Raw genomic sequence first — 14,072 nt, 5'->3', positions numbered from 1 at the left:
GTTTGAAAAAAACAAGATGGTGCTGGACAAAATGTTCAGAACAGCAGCTCACAAACCAACATGTTGACGTCACAGTGGGTTACACATGTAACCTACACATGTACTGCACATACTGAACATGATCTCTCAGCCTGGACCAGACAAATACTTCAAGTGACAGACTTCAAGTCTCCAGCTACAGACGCTGATGCAGTTTTTCTACCTGCAGCAGCGGCTCCACACCTTCCAGCCTGAGTGTGAGAGAGAGTGTGAGCATGTCACAGGCAGGTGGTAATAAAATGTCAACCATGTCTATGTCTGTGCAGTGAAGAAGAAAAGAATATTTCTTGAAAAGGGCATCTTTTAAAAGGCCAGAGGGATGGTCTCATGTTGTCTTCCGCTCAGACACACACACACACACACACACACACACACACACACACACACACACACACACACACACACACACACACACACACACACACACACACACACACACCTTCGGTTTAAAAGTCAGAGCATTTATTAAAACACCACTGACGCTAACTAAGGAAGAAAAAGCTGCAGCATCATCTAATACGAATATTTTTTTTTTAGTAGAGGACAGAGCAGTGGTTTGTGTTGAATAAAATAAACTGTGTGTGTGTGTGTGTGTGTTTGTTCCCCGGGCAAAGACACACACACACACACAGCTTTGTTGCCTTCATCTGCGGCTGATGTACAGATCATTTATTCAGGCCACGTTCACACACAAACACTGTTACCACTGCATTCATCTGATCCCTCAGACTTTGAAGTGGAAGAGCAGACCCACACTCAAGTTCATTCTTTATATTAACCACACTCTAAAATCATATCTGTGTGTTCACACTAACTTCACAACAAGTCCATAAGATTGCTGATTACTCTCAATATCCATATTTTGTATAAAATACAGCATTTATTTACACATCACTTTTCAAAATCAAGAAGACAAAGTGCTTCATAAGACAGCGAATCAAACAAATACGTCACAATATCGTCAGATTTACAAAACAATTCACTTCAGACATTTATAATCAAAGTAAAGGAAAAGCTTCACCTTAAAAAGCTACTTTAACTCTAAACGGTTATTCAATTCAATTTTATTTGTATAGCGCCGAGATACATATTAAGGTGGAGACCTTAAAATGATACAGAAACCCACAGTTCCCACAATGAGCAGCTCTGTGTAACTGTCCTGTATTAATACAGAGCTGTCAGTCAGTCAATGGGGAAGACTGGGATGGAACCGCAGAACCCCCCCCCCCCCCACTGACCGGATTTCTTGGGCAGATTGTTTCTGAGTGTCTGGTCTGAGTCTCTGAGACGTCGACCTCTGCCTGTGCTTTCTGACAGCTGGGATGAAGGTCAGGCAAACGGATGATTCCACAGCCTTCAAGAGTTACTTCTAAAATGTACATGTGCTGTGAATTCATATAAATTCATATGAATGACATAAATGTATAAATTATAAAATCATGACGTCACAGGATCATAAAACTGCTCTGGTTTAAACTCAGCTACTGTTTCTGCTGCGTAGGTGCAACATGAAACAGATCCATGAATGTTAATGGTGAAAAATTAAAACCATGGAGTCGCCTCCTGATCTGAGTTCTTTTCCGACCCATAAAACATCTGTTTAGGTTGTTTAACAAACGAGCAGGGGTGAAAACACAACTTCCCTCCTGAAGGTAAACATAGGAAATGTGCCTCTGTCGTGATACAGTCCACGAACTAGATTCAAAAGCTTAAGTAAAAATATCAAATCCACTTTTTTTATTTTGTTGAAACTCTTAAAGCAGTTTTGGTTAAATTGTGTGTTCAGGTGTCAGTGGTAGTTTTCTGCCTCTCAGCCAATCACAACTGGTTGATCATTAGCTTCCTGAAATTAATGTCAGACTTCACACATTTTTTTGGTTGTTTGTTAACGTTGCTACGATCCTGTTGCCGTCCTGACGTTCTGCTGAGTTCTGGTTGTTAACGTGTTCACACACACACACACACACACACACACACACACACACACACACACACACACACACACACACACACACACACACACACACACTGAGAGGAAAACACAGAATCAAAGTTTTAGTTTTAATTGTCTCAGTAGAAAAACTCAAGTTCAATCCAACATTAGCTTCAGTGACAGTTGTACCAATAAAATAAACTCAGTCACACACGAACAACCACACACAACATTTTCTAAAGGTTTATTTCCATTGGGCTTCTACTGAGGCAGTGTGTGTCCTCAGTGTGTGTGTCCTCAGAGTCAGTGTGTGTCCTCAGTGTGTGTGTCCTCAGAGTCAGTGTGTGTCCTCAGAGTCAGTGTGTGTCCTCAGAGTCAGTGTGTGTCCTCAGAGACAGTGTGTGTCCTCAGAGTCAGTGTGTGTCCTCAGAGACAGTGTGTGTCCTCAGTGTGTGTGTCCTCAGAGTCAGTGTGTGTCCTCAGTGTGTGTGTCCTCAGAGTCAGTGTGTGTCCTCAGAGTCAGTGTGTGTCCTCAGAGTCAGTGTGTGTCCTCAGAGACAGTGTGTGTCCTCAGAGTCAGTGTGTGTCCTCAGAGACAGTGTGTGTCCTCAGTGTGTGTGTCCTCAGAGTCAGTGTGTGTCCTCAGAGTCAGTGTGTGTCCTCAGAGTCAGTGTGTGTCCTCACAGACAGTGTGTGTCCTCAGTGTGTGTGTCCTCAGAGTCAGTGTGTGTCCTCAGAGTCAGTGTGTGTCCTCAGAGACAGTGTGTGTCCTCAGAGTCAGTGTGTGTCCACAGAGTCAGTGTGTGTCCTCAGAGACAGAGTGTGTCCTCAGAGTCAGTGTGTGTCCTCAGAGTCAGTGTGTGTCCTCAGAGACAGTGTGTGTCCTCACAGACAGTGTGTGTCCTCAGAGTCAGTGTGTGTCCTCAGAGTCAGTGTGTCCTCAGAGACAGTGTGTGTCCTCACAGACAGTGTGTGTCCACAGAGTCAGTGTGTGTCCTCAGAGTCAGTGTGTCCTCAGAGACAGTGTGTGTCCTCAGAGTCAGTGTGTGTCCTCAGAGTCAGTGTGTGTCCTCAGAGTCAGTGTGTGTCCTCAGAGTCAGTGTGTGTCCTCACAGACAGTGTGTGTCCTCAGAGTCAGTGTGTGTCCTCAGAGACAGTGTGTGTCCTCAGAGTCAGTGTGTGTCCTCAGAGACAGTGTGTGTCCTCAGAGTCAGTGTGTGTCCTCACAGACAGTGTGTGTCCTCAGAGTCAGTGTGTGTCCTCAGAGTCAGTGTGTGTCCTCAGAGTCAGTGTGTGTCCTCAGAGACAGTGTGTGTCCTCAGAGACAGTGTGTGTCCTCACAGACAGTGTGTGTCCTCAGAGTCAGTGTGTGTCCTCAGAGTCAGTGTGTGTCCTCACAGACAGTGTGTGTCCTCACAGACAGTGTGTGTCCTCAGAGACAGTGTGTGTCCTCACAGACAGTGTGTGTCCTCAGAGTCAGTGTGTGTCCTCAGAGTCAGTGTGTGTCCTCACAGACAGTGTGTGTCCTCACAGACAGTGTGTGTCCTCAGAGTCAGTGTGTGTCCTCACAGACAGTGTGTGTCCTCAGAGTCAGTGTGTGTCCTCACACACAGTGTGTGTCCTCAGAGTCAGTGTGTGTCCTCAGAGTCAGTGTGTGTCCTCACAGACAGTGTGTGTCCTCAGAGTCAGTGTGTGTCCTCAGAGACAGTGTGTGTCCTCACAGACAGTGTGTGTCCTCAGAGTCAGTGTGTGTCCTCAGAGACAGTGTGTGTCCTCAGAGACAGTGTGTGTCCTCACAGACAGTGTGTGTCCTCACAGACAGTGTGTGTCCTCACAGACAGTGTGTGTCCTCAGAGTCAGTGTGTGTCCTCACACACAGTGTGTCTCCACACCGTGTCCACACCACGAAGGTGAAGTGATATTCCAACATTAGGTAAATGAAGTGTGGTTGTCATGGAGTCCAGATGTTGTCTGTGCGGCGCCTGGGGTGATGTCTCTGATGACACGAGGCTCTCGCTCTGAAACGACGGCACTTCTCCGGTAATGAGATCCTGTAACAACCGACTGGATCGGACCGTTCTCAGAGTGGGACAAGGTTTTATATCCATTGGTTGTTTAAGTGATTTACAACCTTCACCACAGAGATGGAGCATATTACCTTCACACATGTTATCTTCATTCTTTCTACCACATATAGTACATACATAAAACAGCTCTTATGGTTTATATATGATTCAGGTTATATTTTATATATATTTTCCAACTATTAACACCAACAGGAAATAACAGTTTCCTGCTTTTCACAGACCAAAAAAATCCACAAAGAGAATTCAGCAGTTTCAGACCTGCACTGATCTCTGGATCATCTCCACTGTCCTGGAGGTTCTGTCTGTGAGACACAAACAGCGGACATTCTCAGGAGTTTCTCCTCCTGCTGCTCTACAGGCTCCGACCCTCGCATGAACAATGATTGTTTATTTTTATTAAACCTTTATTTAACTAGGAAAGTCCCATTGAGACCAGGTTTCAGATATTACAACAACTTCAGCGTCTTTTGATTGAATCCATATTCTGACCTGTAACAAGCTGCATACATTGCACAAGTTTATCCTTTATTTGTGATTCCTAAATATTCTCTGTCATATCTGCCCTACAGGGGAACAAATTGAACTATCAATCAATCGCATTTTATTAGTCTCATATTCCCAGTTTGTCTCATAGACGTTAACAAGGAGCAACTTCCTCTGTTCTTCACTCAACAAGAGTCAAACAGAAACTTAGTGATCAGTGAATAAAGCTCAGTCCCATGTGAGGATCCTCTCCCAGGACACAAGTCCAACAGATGCTGATGGACCTGAACACATCAACACAACAACAGGATTCACTACATGAGAAGAACCAGTTTGTAATGTTTAAAGTGTTTCTACAGAATGTCTGATGGAGATGAAGGAGCAGAGGAACTGAGGACTTCCTGATGGTAGAAGATGTGAGGAGACATGTTGTATATGAAGAAGAAAGAGAAGCTCCATGTGTCATGTGTCCCCGACATTTTAGACCTTCAGCAGCAGAACTAAGGTCCAAGACAAACCTGGACCAGCTTGAACTATAACTTTATCACAAAGGAAGGTTTGAATCTTCAACGTACAGAGGGAGTCTGCCTCCAGAACTGAAGCTGAGATGATTCCACAGGAGAGGAGCTTGGTGCTGAAGCTCTGGCTCCTCCTCTGCTTTAGAGACTTTAGGGACGACAGCCTGAATTCTGGGAGCTCAGGGCTCTAGTGGTGATAAGGTACGATGAGCTCTTTAAGGTTTGATGCTGCCATATTATTAATGTAGGTGAGGAGGAGGGTTTTAAATTCTAAATGTAACAGGAAGTCAGTGTAGTGAAGCTAACACAGGAGACATGTGGTCTCTGGTCCTGGTTCTCTTCAGGACACGTGCTGCAGCATTTAGGACAAACTGCAGAGTCTTTAACGACTTCCTGCTGGAGCCTGAGAATAAGGAATTACAATAATCACGTCTGGATGGAACAAAGGTCTGGACTTATCTTCATGAGACAGGATGTGTCCGACTACAACATAAATTACAAGGTCATCACATTTCTCTTGATGTTCTGCTTGTGTGTCGGCTGTTAGAGATCATCAGCCATGATGACACTTTTGTTACTGCCTGGTAAACACATCCAATAAAGTTTATTACAGGTAAATGTAACTTATCACACTTAGCAAGTGATTACCAATAAAACTGAATGTGCAAGCTTAGTCATTAACACACAAATCCATTATTAAAACTTACTCATTATTAGTTTTTATCAGCTGCAGCTCTGTTTACGCTGATAAGACTGAGGATCCAGCGTTACATGTTATATGTTCATCTCTTCCCTCACAATGGAGTTCAAGTTAAAAATATTCAACTGGAATAACGCTCAATACAGTGTACATAGCCATCATTTTAATTATTTTTAATTATATTTTAAGCTTTTATTATTCAAACCTCTTCAGAAGAATCTAAATTCATGTTCAATTGAACAATTTCTCTTGTTTTCAGAGGTGTGAGTAAAACGTGGAGATGTTTGATGAAGATCACTCACAGTTCCACATCCTGATGTGGAACACAGAAGATCCAGACGCAGAGAACCAGCTGAGAGAAGCCTCCTGTGCAAACGGTAACAGAGTAGAACTTACAATCAAGTTTCTTTTATCCACGAACAATGTTTTTTATCCACATCAGATAAAAGATGATTTATGTTTGGATCAATAAGTCTGGCTTCATATCCCCAATTATATATTTATATGAAAGCATTTGTTCTTTGTTCCTTCTTTTCATATTTGTATTTTTTATACAAAAATATCCAAACATGTCACTTAAAAAAAAATGGATCTGTCTCAATAATTTAATAAAAACAGTCATAGACGAATCGAAAGAATAATGATTAAGTGAAAAATAGAGTAGAATTACAAAGGTGCCTCAGAAACTGCAGCTTTGATTTAAGTTCAAAGAAGGAACTGTCGATGTGAGAGAGTTGCTTGAATATAACTTCACATAAATTCACTTCACTCAGTTTTGCATCTTCTAAACTCACAGAATGATGTTACAGTTTCTGTCCATTGCTCACACTTTAAAAGTGAATAAAACAGAACTCACTCTTCTTTGTACTTCTTGTTTATCGCAGCACGTCTATGAACAGGCTCATTTCTCCCTCCAGCTTTTAAATCAGCATCTGTCTCAACAACCGTCGGAGACACTGACGTAATGAACGTTTCCTCTCTTATCACCAGCAGACCTGAACATGTTGGATATTCACATTTGTCCCCACACACAGACCTTATTTCCTTTTATTATGTTGTAGCTTTCAGACTTTACTGTTGGGAATTATTAGAGTAATTTGGAGTCAGTGTATTAGTATTGGACAATTGAAGAATGAATAAAACAAACATAAAAGTAGCAAGAAACAGGTTTTAACATTTAGTTTCTTTTATCAACCATAAATAGATCATTTGTTGATGCACCAAATAGTTATTATTATTATTTATTATGGTGTCACCATATAATCCTACTGTACAAGCTCTGTTTGCATTTACTTACATTTAACTAGAATTCAACTGCCTGTTCACTGCAGGTCGATCAGAGCGTTTATCACAATGTCAGAGTCCATCGACGGCTGCGTATCTTTAATGTTGTTATTTTCCTCCTGTTATTGTTGCAGCGACATTCCTTATGTACAATCCTGTATTACTACTATTACTACCACTAGTACTAATATGAATAATGAACTTACAACAAAGTACATGATTGTAATCTGCGTTGCCCCTAAAGCTCTGAATTTTACATTACTCTCTTCAATCTTCCTGCAGAATCTGGAAATAATAAATGTTGATAACTCTGGTCTTTCATCTCAATGAAAAAGTTTTGTGACTTTACTGTGGTGGATGAAGACGCAGGAGCAGCATAACAAACGAACAAAATTAGTAAGAAAAGACCAAAAAACGCTTTTCAAACTTTGAAATGAACCAATAAATTGTGTAAGGCCGACAGAAGGAAAACAAATACAGAACTGCAGAACTTGAAAAACAAGACAACTTATTGGATTTAAAAGAAGATAAAGATGTGAAAGGTTGCAGGGACAAAGTCTTTCCAGACGCCACAGCTCAGAGTCATAGATTTGGAAAGCATTCGGTTTTATTGCCCTGATCGATCCAGAACTGCTTTCTTAACAAAAGTACAGTGTTATCTCTCCCTCTAATCCCAATCAAATCATCAGAAAAACTAAAGTCTTTCTGATGTCGTATGTCGACTGCAGAAGATCTGATTAGCAGAGCGCTGGGGAAACTAAGATCCATAAAACTTCCAGTCTGCAAAGGGCAGAAATGTCAACAAGCCCTGGTGAGTAACTGGTGGTTTCACATTTAGATCGAAACAGGTGAAAGTCTATTAACTCTGGATCTGTTTCCTCAGACAAAGGCTCAGATTTATTCATTTTCATCACATTTATTTGCTCCATGTTTGGATTTTGATTTGGTTTCATTATGTTATTCGTTATTTACTAGTATCCAACTTGTTTTTTATTACTTTAGTTACTTGTATTATTACTAAAGGTAAAGTGTGCAGCACTCAAGACCAAGACAAATTTCTCACTGAGGAGTTTATTGTCTTTGAGAGAAATGTCTTCTGAACAAATCCCGAGGAAAGTTTTCAGTTCTGCTCTGAGAATCAACACTGGATACAAACTTTAATGGAAAGTAATGTTAATTTATATATCCATGAATTCTTTGTGTATGGTTTACAGACAGTAAAGTTCTCTGGGGCCTTTAGTTGTAGGTCCCTGTTGAGTTATCTCCAAGACATGTAGTTTAATACACCAGTGAATTATGGCAAAAGAAGCTATTAAACATGAATCTTACCATTTTCACCAAAATGTAAATCTTTCATGGAGGAGGAAATAAAGTCGACGCTTGGTGAGTAACACTGAATGTAAACTTTACTTTTGTAGTACAATTGTTAATATTATTGAAGCTGCTATTATGTCTCTCTCTCACACACACACACACACACACACACACACACACACACACACACACACACACACACACACACACACACACACACACACACACACACACACATAATCACTCACAATGATCCGACCTTTGCAGGAGGCACAGCACATGGGCCATGCAGCATCTTTACCATCGTCACATTCGGATTCCAGGCCAATTTCAGCTGACCTCGAGTGGCAATTTACCAACACACGCTTTTTGACGAGAACGCACTGAAGTGCCTCGAGTAGCAATTTACCAACATGTCGGCAGTGAACACCCACTGAGAGAGAGGAGAGTGCAGCTCCAGATAAAAGGAAGGAAGGGAGATGAAAGAACGACTGAGAGGCACTGACGACGTCTCCGAGTCAGCGAGAGGTGTTTCAGGTCAACTTCAAAGTTGAAACAGAGAGAAAGCTAAGTAAGTCAAGTTAGATCAAACTTTTTATTTAACTTTTAGTGGACAAAGAAAGGACAGATCCGAGTGTTTCATCAGCTGAAGTGATCACACAATAAACTAAAATCACAATAATTTTCAAATCAGACATTTATGTCCAGCAAATAGCAACTATTATTTATTTCTACTGCTGAGAAGTGAGCTGTATGGAACATAAGATTATCTTCTGTTAATCGTTTACTGGTCCAGAGCTGCACCAAACCTCTTCATTCCAGATTCTTATCACAGTTCAGGTGCTTCACCGATAAGGAAAACCCAAACTCTGCAGAATAAAATGAAAATAAGAAGAAATGATTGAGAGGATGAATATGCAGTAACACAAAAGGCTATAGCACTAAAGATAGAACTTCATGACCAGAGGGTGAAGAGCAACAAAGTCCAAACTTCTTCATCGCAGACATACGGACGAGGAGGAGGAGACGTGAGCAACAGGAAGAGAAGAAGTAAACAGAAGAAATCCTTCTCTGTGTTTCATCTCCTGGACCCTCAGGCTGAATCTCACTGAAACACTAATGATGACACTCGTCAGAAAATCTAACATCATGGTAACAAGATGACTGGATTTTAAAAATATTAAAGTCAGAACTCTAGGTTTGACTGTAAAGTAAATGTTTAACACAAAGTGGTGGAAAGTCCATATACATGTACATGACCCCAGTAACTGATCATCCAACCTGTGAAAACAAGAACTTGGGTTTGGATTTTCAAAAGGCTGCGTCTTTGTCTGTGTTGCTGAACGTCAGCAGGATGAAGGCGGCACTTCATTATGGATCAAAGCGCTGTTGTGTGCAGAGAAAGAGAATATAGAAGAAGATGGGATGAGGGAGAAGGATGGAGAGAAGACCCCCAGAGATGAGAACATGAGACTGGTGCAATTAGTAGCTAACGACAGACTTCAGAGGGCAGATCCAGTGAAGGGACTAAAACCTGGAACTCCTCAAGAGCGTAGGTCCGACTGTGCAGGAAGGATAGATAAATCCTATCTACGCATTTCTTAAAACTACTGTAAAATGTGCACATACACACCTGAACACAGGAAATGTTTGAGATTTTATATATATATATATATTCATAGTGTTAAGAGAACAAAATGGGTTGTGACAAGTTTTTGGGCACAAATACAGTGAAAACGCAGTTTTACAATTGGAACAGACTTTCACTCTGAGTTGTTTTTTCCCTTTCATTTCAAACATTAGTGTTTTTGGATCCGTTCTTGTTTCATCATTATCGTGTTTATTCTAATTCATCAAGACAATAAACCTGAGCCTTGTTCAGCCATTGTTCACCTAAACCCTCTGATGTGCAGCTGCTCTTCAAATAAATACCAGATAACTGGAGCCCTTTCTTTCATATTGTTTTTTTTACCTTCCCCCTGTTTGTTTGGCTTGAGAGAATGTGTCCATCAGATCAGTTACAGTCAACTTTATTCTCACTTCCCTGTCATTGAAATGCCGTCTCTAGACATCTAGTCCTTAACATCTAACGCCAGTTTGTTTTACCAGCTTTTGATTGTGACTGCAGGACGAGGATTCTCTTTATACCGAAGAGTCCTAACATTTGGTTGCATCTATAGTCGTGCTTCTATTGGAGGAAATACAGTGATCATACCAGAAGCCGTCATGTGTTGCTCATGCAGCCAATGAGGCTGAAAGTCTTTTCATTCTGTAAACGACCCAGATACATTTTGGTTGATTGAACCTTTCACACCTGCTATTTTCTGACTAAACTGTAAAGTCTGAAGGTCTGAACCGAACAAGGTGTGAAAGGAGGAGATCAGAGATGTGGGGCTGTGAATCATCATGGTTACGATAACATGATGCACACAGTTGTGGAACAGTCAAAAGAAGCAGAACTAGTGGTTTGTAATGTTCCACTGTGTTTGAACCATAGAACAGAAACACAGGTGGCAATGAGCTGCGACCTGTGTCTCAGTTTGATGAAGATTCAGGCTGATGTGACGTCCTCTTCCATAAACTAACCCTGAAATTAAAGGGGAACCAAATATCATCTGCTCACCATGAATGGAACCATGATGAGGATTATATGCTTCTTTGGGAGTCGTAGTCTTATTTGGACGTTATTTTCTTCCACAACACAGATGATGTTGATTATTTACAACCTGCCTGAGTTATGGAGCAACGTGGTCCAGTGTTCACTCTTTTGTAAGGTTTTCCTGTTTTCACTGAGAACAGCTGCTGGAATAACAAAGGTTCACTTGTCAGAATCAATGAGTCATTCATCAACTGCCATCCTTCACTTCACCTCCTCGTCTTCTGTCCATCCTGTTCTCCACCACGTCTTCTTTCACCTCCTTCTTCTCTCCTCTCCTGAAGAAAGCAGACGCCACAGAGCAGAACTCACAAATGACTCACTGATGTCATTTTGAAGAAGAACCCTGGGATTTGTCTGTTGTTGTTGGACTTTCACAGGGTTACGTTGTAAAACAGCTGTTTCAAATGAACTGCACCTCAACAATAAGCCTGAGAACATCTGGGAGAGAAAGAAAGGGAAACATGAGAACAGGAATATGTGTTTGTGCCATCCAGCTCTCGGCCTGATGTAAAGCAGTGACACAGTTCACACTGAGGCTTTGGGCTGGAATTCGACATCAGGAGGATTTAACATCAACCTGCAGCTGCTTTTCACTGAGTGACCAGCGTGTCAACCAGGAGCTTTCATATGAAACCGAGCACGAACACGTGTGTTTTCCACTGAAATGTCAGGTGTGATTTTCTTATTTTGACAGGTCACAGTTTAAGTCAACTCGAGGCAGCAGATGGTTTATTACACGGATCTGAATTAGGGGGAATGTCATGATTTGATATCCAAAGGCTGTGATGATAAAACGATTATTATTTTATTTCTACACATGATTTATTTGAATCACTGTGGGACTACTTGCTACTTAAAAAAAAACATGTTTGTAAGGATCATTAATGAAAATAGACACATGAATTTCCTTCTGTTTTATTAACATTAGTAAATGGAAGAGATGTGTCAACACAAGGTTTTATCTGCCAACATAAGTGTGTGTGGAGCAGAATCCTTGAAGTGAATTAAAAGACTAAAAGCTGCTCTTATTCAAGGAGAGAAACTTAAAGGTCCAAAACCATGTTACAAATCCTAGAGGACACAGGCAACTGAGTCAGACACACACGTTCACACTGAGACAAAGTAATGATCTTTTCTACAAACTTCCACAGCAGCAGACTGAGACCAGGCCGAGTGAATTGTAGATAACTCATTTATCTGTGAAGGGACCATTTCTCCACCCTGCTGCACTGACTTAGACCCAAAATGGTGTCATCCATGTTCTCATCCTATTTACCAAGCTGAAAGATTTAGTCTTACTGTGGGACTGGGACAAACACTGGGATTCCAGATCTGTCACTATATATATATATATATACACTGTATATATATATATACATATACATAAATAAAATGAAGATGTATTTCAAAGCACTGAAGCAGTGTTTCATTTCACTATTCTCCAAATCTAAAATAACAGACGGATTAATTTACTTATACACATTACCCCCCCCCCCCCATCCTTATGGACAGCTGGACCAGGATGTCTCGCGTAATTAGCCCACTGTGGTTAGCTGCGTTGCCAGGCAACGAGAGAGACGAGGCAGATCATGACAGGGAGGGAGCGGAGAGGGAGGAGCAGCAGATTTGGAGGAAAGAAAGCGTGAGCAGCAGTGATTACCAGATAAGAGCGGAGACGGCTGAAGATGTGGGGAGACGGAGAGAGAGGAAGAAGAGAGAGATGAAGGGAAAGAAAGAAGTGCTCTCAGAAGAAATAAGAAAGGACGTGATTATCTAAATTAATTGTTATATGACACAAAGAAATAACAAATCTGTATTTGCTCCATCATCATCATCCAGCTCCGTCTCTCCATTTGTGGAATAAGTTTTGAAGTTTTTGTGAAATCCTGATAAATAAACAGACATGGGTGAAACTATTCAGACTCTGAATGAGGTTCTGAAAGTAGCATCACAGGATGTATATTCCTCACATTATAGCAGTTTTCTTCAAATATATATATATATATATATATATATACACACACACACACACACACACACAGACACACACACACACACGCACACAGTGGGACACAGGGAAACATACAATTAGTTTTAATCACCACTGTGTGATGATCAGTGTGATCCCTGTCGTCACCTGCCTGGGGCTCACGTTATCACTCATGGTCACATCCTCGGCTCAAACCCACAATCTAATAAGTACTCGACACCACGCAGTTCGAATCCAGCCTGATCGTCACAGCGGCTCCTCGTGTGGTTCACAGATCAGTTCAGCAGCTTCAGCTGTTTGTGTCAATGGTAAAACTTTTGAATTCCTTCGTGTTTTATTGAACAGGAACTGTGTCTTTGAGAAATCGTAGAACAGACTAATGCACGTGCACTAACAAACACGCTCTGGTGTTTCATGCCCTGTCATATATGCACTGAATTCAATTGTGTGTTTCCTGTTGTGTTGTGAATGTGCAGCTTTGGAGGTGACAGTTCCTTGTTACTGGTTTATTGATATTATGTTGTGTTGGTTGACAGAGGGGGTTCCTTGTCATTAATAATTCTTTTATTATTACTATTGTCGGACTGACAGAACCCCCACATTTTGTGAACAACCCTGTGGAAACCACTACAGTCTGCTTCATGGAACAATAACACGTTCACAATAAACAGACTCACAGGCAACATGTGAAGAGAATTCACTTCCTCAGTTCTGTGGATGAACAAATGACTCATGAAGCATCTTCAACAACTGAACAGGCACGAAGCCGCTGTAACGTCTGTGCTATGAAGCAGGATCAGTAACGTGTAATTCAGAGTTGTCAGTCCTACGAAGCTCGTTCTCTTGTTGTCGGGGTAAATCACCATGGTAACATATACTGAACCTTCTCCAGGTTAAGTTGGAGATAAGAGATCAAACAGTATCAAATATGTATAAAACACAGCATCGCTCTTCTTTACACTGTGGCTGAAGCTGCTGTCACCAGGGTTTCACCTCAAGAACAAGCCTGTCAAACACACAAGGAGAATACGTTTACTGACTCTAAACTGGTTCGTAATAATTTGA

The sequence above is a fragment of the Hippoglossus hippoglossus genome, chromosome 7 (genome assembly GCF_009819705.1).
Source record: "Hippoglossus hippoglossus isolate fHipHip1 chromosome 7, fHipHip1.pri, whole genome shotgun sequence".
In the NCBI taxonomy this organism is placed as follows: Eukaryota; Metazoa; Chordata; class Actinopteri; order Pleuronectiformes; family Pleuronectidae; genus Hippoglossus; species Hippoglossus hippoglossus.
This window is presented reverse-complemented; position numbering follows the sequence as displayed.